This window comes from Camellia sinensis, chromosome 1, assembly GCF_055761805.1.
Source record: "Camellia sinensis isolate YWXY chromosome 1, ASM5576180v1, whole genome shotgun sequence".
Lineage (NCBI taxonomy): Eukaryota > Viridiplantae > Streptophyta > Magnoliopsida > Ericales > Theaceae > Camellia > Camellia sinensis.
The window spans coordinates 215,955,758-215,962,987 of NC_138961.1; the positions used below are offsets into that span (position 1 = coordinate 215,955,758).

General features: G+C 31.7%; 1 long non-coding RNA gene across 1 annotated transcript; it reads left to right on the forward strand.

The window, feature by feature from the left end:
* The first annotated feature begins 4,266 nt into the window (after nt 1–4,266).
* On the forward strand, nt 4,267–6,629 carry LOC145802315 (uncharacterized). Its single transcript, XR_014344563.1, has 2 exons — nt 4,267–4,349; nt 6,266–6,629. It is a non-coding gene; the product is annotated as an uncharacterized LOC145802315 (long non-coding RNA).
* Nucleotides 6,630–7,230: the final 601 nt, after the last annotated feature.

The window sequence follows — 7,230 nt, forward strand, 5'->3', positions numbered from 1 at the left end:
TATGTTTTGCAGGACATTTTAAGTGGCTCTGCTTCTTTCCGATTCTGTTATGTTCTATTTTCCTCCATATACCAAAACAAAAACAAAAAAAAACAAAAAAACAAAAACAAAAGCACAAAAGCATTTGAAGTGAATGTGTGCCAATTCTCAGCTGAATATAAACCCTAAACCCTAGTTCATTCCATTTTTCTTAGACTCATTGTTTTGAAACATATAGACTAATCTCCGTTCCTACTTCAAGTATATCTTTCTTGCAAGTTAAATTTAATAATACTAAGCAACAAATATCTCCATCAAAATTCAACTAGCAATTGGAAACAATTTCTGTAAGAACAGAGACATATTCAAACCATCAAAACATGTTACATAGCCAAATCGATAGAAATTTTCATTGAAGAGCTATAAACACAACACAATTCAAAATACCTCATAAGCTGCTGCGAGGATTCGAACTAATCGTCACGAAGCAGAGGAATCGTTCGACGAATGAGTTGGTTTCGGCGACCCCCAAAGAGGCCGTAGGCATTTTGGCTGGCGAGTTCAATCGGAGTCGACTCAGTGCTGGTGCTAAGCTGACCCACCAGTTTCTCCTTTGATCAAAGAGATAGTCAGTTAAGCAGTACTGTTGGTGGAATTTGATGGCGGTTTGATTAAATTGGACGGTGTGATGGAATAGGCCCACGAGAGAGAGGTCCATTCAGTTTCACGATAACACAGAAAATGACGTCATGACGATCATGATACATCAGAGAAATGGAAACAAAAATGCTAGAGATCTAATGGATCTGAAAATTCCATTTCCACCCACTAAATTATTTGTGCGTACATTTTTTTCAATCCATAATTTAGTTTTTACTTCTTTATCTCAAGTGTCTCTATTTACATATCACATCTTGTCTCAAGGTAAATTATTATTCAAAGCACACCTTTAATTATTTTGATAAATAAATATTTGGGTGATTCTACTTACACCACTATTTAACCTCTTTACACCCTTCATCTCATTATACCACTAAAAAAAATGTAATTCTCATTACACCCCCAATATATTACCAAAATTAATCCTAAATTAACTATTTCATCTCTTTACACCACTAATTTTGGTAACACGATTTACATTATTCCGGTGTTATGTTACCGGAAAAAATAGATCTCTCTAACATTTTGTTACTATACATTTACAAAGTCACTTTCTTCCAAACAATGATTTCTTAATTTGTGGTAGGTATATTCGGTAATACAACGCTAATTAATTTGAATTACTCCAATGCCATGTTACCAAACAATATTTTTTTCCCTAGCATTATGTTGCCGTCCAATTAGATGATATTAAGTTGGGCCACTTGTGAAGTGCCTGTTCAGTGATATATTGTTATACAGATAGGATTACTCTAGTGTCATGTTGCCAAACTACAATAGAGTTATCTAGGCCCCCATCACTGTACATTGAAAGATTTAGTTTTTCCTTGAAGCATCCATAAAAAAATTCATAAATTAAACACACATCCATAAAATCATACATAAAATGTATCCATAAAATGATTCATAAAGACATCAAGTGTACAAATATCCTTAATGTATTCATAAATCTGTAATTGTTTGCATCCATCAATCAAATATGTTATCACAATTTGCCTTAGTAATTTGTAGGTAATTTTTCCCCCCTTAATAGAAAGAGACATCCACACTTTTTAGAACCTGTCAATCTCAATCGTTCTCCCTTAATCTTCGTGTTGTCTTTGTAGTAACCACTTCTTTCTTTGTAGTAACCACTTCTTTCATAAGCAAGTGTAAGTTATGGTTTTCTGCCATTACCTCCCACATCTGATATCTTTACAATAATGACAAATCCAGTATTCTTCCCAACGTCAGAAGAACATTTCATTAATGCTTCACGACTACTAAAAATCTAAAGATAATAAATACATTTATACGTCAAATTATTGATAAAACTCATTAGAAATTAAAAATAAGAAAAAAATCGTATTCATAAAAAAAAAACTTAACAAACCTCATCTGTAATGAATTCACGACTAAAGTTCACAAATATTGCAGTAGTTGCGTTGTTGCAATGAGTATAAATATAATCCTTCCAGGCAAAAAAATAAAAAATATAAAAAAAATGAAACTAAAAATACATGGTAATGAGAAGCCGAACAAATTAAAAAAATTAAGTTTGGGGTTACTAGAAATGTATCTTTCATTCGGTAGTTGGTTACCAGACTTATATTTTTTATTCAGCAATGTGATGCTGGACTATTTTATTTTGTTCAATTTTGAACCACCGAACGAAATTCAAACAACAGTCCAGAAAAATGAAACAAAAACCTACCAAATAAATAAAAAAACTCACCATTTTACTTTTTTGATGGTTCTTCACTAGGGCTGGAAACGAACCTAAGCTCAGAGCTCGGCTCGTTTACTTATCGAGCTCGTTTATGGAGCTTGAGCTCGGCTCGATAAGGAACTGGGTTCGAGCTGAACTCGGCTTGTTAATTTTAATGAAACTCGAGCTCGGCTCGGCTCGATAATTTTTTTTAATATTATTTATATTATTTAAATAAAAAATATTATTTATATTATTATTTATATATATATTTATATATTATTTAATATATAAATAATATATTTATTATATAATTTAAATAAAGATAAACGAGCCGAGCTTATGCGAGCTCGAGCTCGGCTCGTTTACTAAACGAGCCTAATATTCGAGCTCGAGCTCGACTTGTTTACTAAACGAGCCGAGTCGAGCTTGTTCATGAACAGCTCGGTTCATTTGCAGCCCTATTCTTCACCACCATTTCTTCATCTATTGTTTTATTTAATGATCAAAATACTATGATTCTCACTTTTTGAAAGAGATGTGTAAGAGAAAAGAAAAATTAATAAAGGAAAAAAGGGGAGTAGGGATTGAAGACCAAGGGGTGTAAGGAGATAACAAAATATATTTACTTTTAGTGTTTTGTCCTTAAAGGTAATTTCACACATGGATAAAATTGAGAAGAAAAAAAAAACTCATACGGAAGGTGTAAAGAGATAAAGTAATGGTGTAAGTAGAATCACCCTAAATATTTTACTCAATACACACCACAATCTTCCATCTTTACCCTTTCTTACACACGATACCCACAATCTATTCACAATATTCTATCTTTACCCTTACTCTGGTGAGGAATCAGATGGAGAGGAGAAAAGCGACGTCGGTGAGGAATCAGATGGAGAATTCGAAGTCTAATGATCAGCATCGGTGGCCTAGGAGATCACTAGAAGTGAATTTTCTAACATGGAGTTTGGATTGTACCGTTGAGAAGAAAAAATTAGGTGGATCTGGAAGTGTAGTTAGGGCATTGCAACAACCCATGATTATCAAGAGCATCAAAACTTCATTTAATGGCAGCACAGAATCGAACTGAGTGCAGTTGTTCGATTGTTTTTAACCGAACGAATAGTGTTTGTTCAATACTTAAAAACTGAATATTTGGAGAAAGTTCGACACAATAAAACCGAACATATACAATTTGTTCGGTTAGGTAGTCGAACATTAATTTATTATTCGACTCTGGAAAACCGAACTTATACAAACGGTTTACCACTCAGCAAGTAAACCAAAACGAAAAAAAAACTAAATAAATAAATAACCTTTTCCTTGCTCCATTGTTCCGAATGAGTATTGCCAGATGTATCCATTATTGAATCCAATCAAAATCTTCAATAATATGTATATTTTTGGTTATTTCTGTAAGGATTTTTAGTTTTTGTTTTAAGGTTTTTGGATTCTTAAGAGACAAGATACGTAAGTAATACGTTTGGAATTGTTGATATGTACTATATTTATTATTGTCCTTTATAGTAATTATACAAATGGTATATATCATAGCTTGTCTTTTATAGTCATTTTACCTAAGGTTAAAATTGTAATAAAAAATAAACTAACTAATGGTGTTTCTTGAGACAAAATGTTGTGTGTAAATAGAGCCTCCCCACATACTTCAAATTCCAAATATACCCTCACCTTCTCTATGCACATCCTCTCATTCCCAGCCTCTCATAGTCTCTCGCGTTGCCATTACCTCCATCGCAGACTCTCTCAAACTCTTCAATGAACCTAAAGCTTCTACACATGGCGCATAAACCACTAAACCAATACTTGAATTCATAATCACTGTTTGTACCTCTTGAATCTTCGGTTTTTCTTTATCTGTAATTACGTGAAGCTTTTCTCCAAAGAGATTGATTTTTGATTTATTTTTTCATTGAATTTGAAACTCTTGAGAGTTAGGGTTTCGCAATTTGTCGATACAAAGCAAGTTTTCGCCATTTTGGAGTTTCACGAAGCTCTGTGTAAGGTATGTAATCGCTAGATCTCGTTTTGCATATGAATATATATATATATATATAGAGAGAGAGAGAGAGAGAGAGAGAGAAGAAAATGAGTGTTGGCCTCTTTAATAAGTAGATTTGAAGAATGAAAGAGTTGTGTGTCTATGTATGTATGGTTAAAGGTTGGGCATAGGAGGCGATGGTCTGCGGTGAAGTGGAGAAATTGTGAAATGTGTGGGTGAGATGGTAATTTTGTTAAAGGATAAATTGTGATTTTGAAATTTTTTTTAAGTGTGTGGAGTAAGGAAATTTGGTGTGTGGAAATAGAATTTCCCAATAGGTCTATGAGACATTTGGTAGAATTTTTAATAAAATTTTAAGTAAATTGCAAACATATCCCCTGAGGTTTACTTAAATTACTAATTACCCCCGTGGTTCTAGAAATTATATTATGTCTCATAAGGTTTCTAATTTCATAATAAATAGGTCATTTTATTAATAAATCATCAAGTTAATTAACAATTTTTAATAATGTTAAAATTTTATTTCAATTAATAATTTAGATAATTTTATTATTGTATAGGTAAACAGTTAGAAATTTTATTTTTTCAATTAATTCTGTTAAATAAAAAATTCTGATAGGAAGGTATTTGTAATTTTTCAAATCACAGGGGACAATACGTATTTTAAGCAAATCTTAAGAGATGTATTTTTAATTTACTCTAAAATTTTTAGAATCTCTAGTATCACTTAAACGGAAAAAGCGCCACGTAGGACTTACACAGATTGAGGGCTGAGACTATTTTAGTGACACCGAATAATTTTTAAAAAAATTACATTTCAAAGTTATTTTCAAAATTTATAATTTTATTTTTTTAATATTTATAAAATTTATTTTAAAATATTTTTTCAAATATACACTAATGTGAAATTATCCCATAATTTTTTGAGGGGAGAGTCGAGACTCGAGACATCAAGCCACATACCAACAAGGGTTGGTTTAGTTGGTAAGGCTTGTTCCTTTCGCCCATTTGGCTTAGGTTCGAGTCCCGCTGCTGGCAGTCCTTTGTTGATGGGCGATATTGCGTAACGCTTTCCCTGGCCCTGGAATGGGGTAGCCTCCCCTCCTCCTAAACTTTTTTTGAATAAAAAAAAAAAAGACATCAAGCCACATTAGTCGCATGAAATTTTTTCTTTTGTTTAGCGTTTAATATGTTGGGCTACGACGGACAACAAGACTGATGGAAGGGGAACGGCCCAATTAACCCAAGACTTATTGGACTTTCAGATTTCGGTATACACAAGTCAGAAAAGTCTATCACACGAGTTTCAAAATCCTATCAGACTCGATAATATATTAGAAAAATGTTCTATTAAAAAAAAAAAAACTACAAATTTTTTAAATAATGTGATAAGAAAAAAATGAATTAACGACGCATCCTCCTACGCTCCCTTTTTCTCTTGAAATTTTCTAACCAACTCTGTCAGTCATTCAAAGAGTTTTGTATAAAAAAAAATTATATGAATATAGCACTCCTAAATATATTATAGGTAAAACCAATATATGGTTTCAACTAGGGGTGGATGAGGACTTGTATAATATGATGGTGTATCATTTCTTTTGCATGATATACCATATGTCTCGGGTAAGGAGCACTTAAAAAAATAATAATAATAAAATTATAAAAAAAAAAAAATGTCATCACACTTCACTTATTTGAAACTTTGTTAGGTATACCTCTTTAATAAAATATGACATCTAATTGATTTATTAAAAATATTTAATTTAGTTTAGTGTTGATTATAATATATTTTTTATATATTATATTTGGCTGTTGGAAGTCCAATGGCTATATAATAATCTATTTGGTAATAGTTAGAATTTTGATAAAAAATTCAAGAACCAACAATATTTCTTGGTATTATTTTTGTTTTTTCGTAGGAGGCTGATACATCTTTCGATGGTATATACTTGGTGATTAATTCGGTGGGTTTGGCATTGTGTGGGAGCATAGCGCTTGGTGTAAAAGTTTCAATTCGTGAGGATGTTGTTGTGTATTAGACTTGGTCAAGTTCAAGATTTTGTATTTTGATTGCTGCTTTGTTTTTCAAGCTTTTGATTGCGTTTCGGTTTTGTTTCGAAGATAATTTATTTATCTATTTAGTCAGCTATTTCCTCTTGATTATTTGTGATTCACCTAAGGGTGGTTTGTGAAATCATTTATGTCTCATTTGTAATTGTTTGAAAACTTTTGATTGATAGTGGAATCAGATTTCAATCTCGTGAACGTATATCACATTATGGGAACCACATAAAAATTCATGTGTCGTTAAATTAATTTTTTTGCATTATTTTTTTTATTTTCATCAATTGATTTACTTATGGAAAATCATCTATTTTTCCTAACAAACTGGTATCAGAACTTACGGTTTATTTGGGTTCGTTTATTTGTATAAATCAATGGAGGGGAATGTGGGTCGTATGTTTAGCTTCAATAGAAGTAATTGGGTAACTTGGAAAACTAAAATGGAGGACTTATTATTTTGTAAAGATTTGTATGGACCCATATTGAAGGTGATAGTGGCAAACCTGATGGTATGAAAGATGATGAACGGAAGAGACTTAATCAAAAAACCGTTAGTGTTATCCATCAATGGATTGATGACAGTGTGTTTCATCATGTTGCTACTAAAATTTCAACACATGATTTATAAAAAAAAAATTAGAAAGTCTTTATGATAGAAAATCAATCACAAATAAAGTTTTTCTATTTTGAAAGATGGTTAATTTAAAATATAAAAATGACAGCTCCATTGCAGAACATTTAAATGAAATAAAAAGTATTGCTAATCAACTTAGTTCTATGAAAATTATTTTTTGATGATAAATTGTAGGCTTTGATGCTA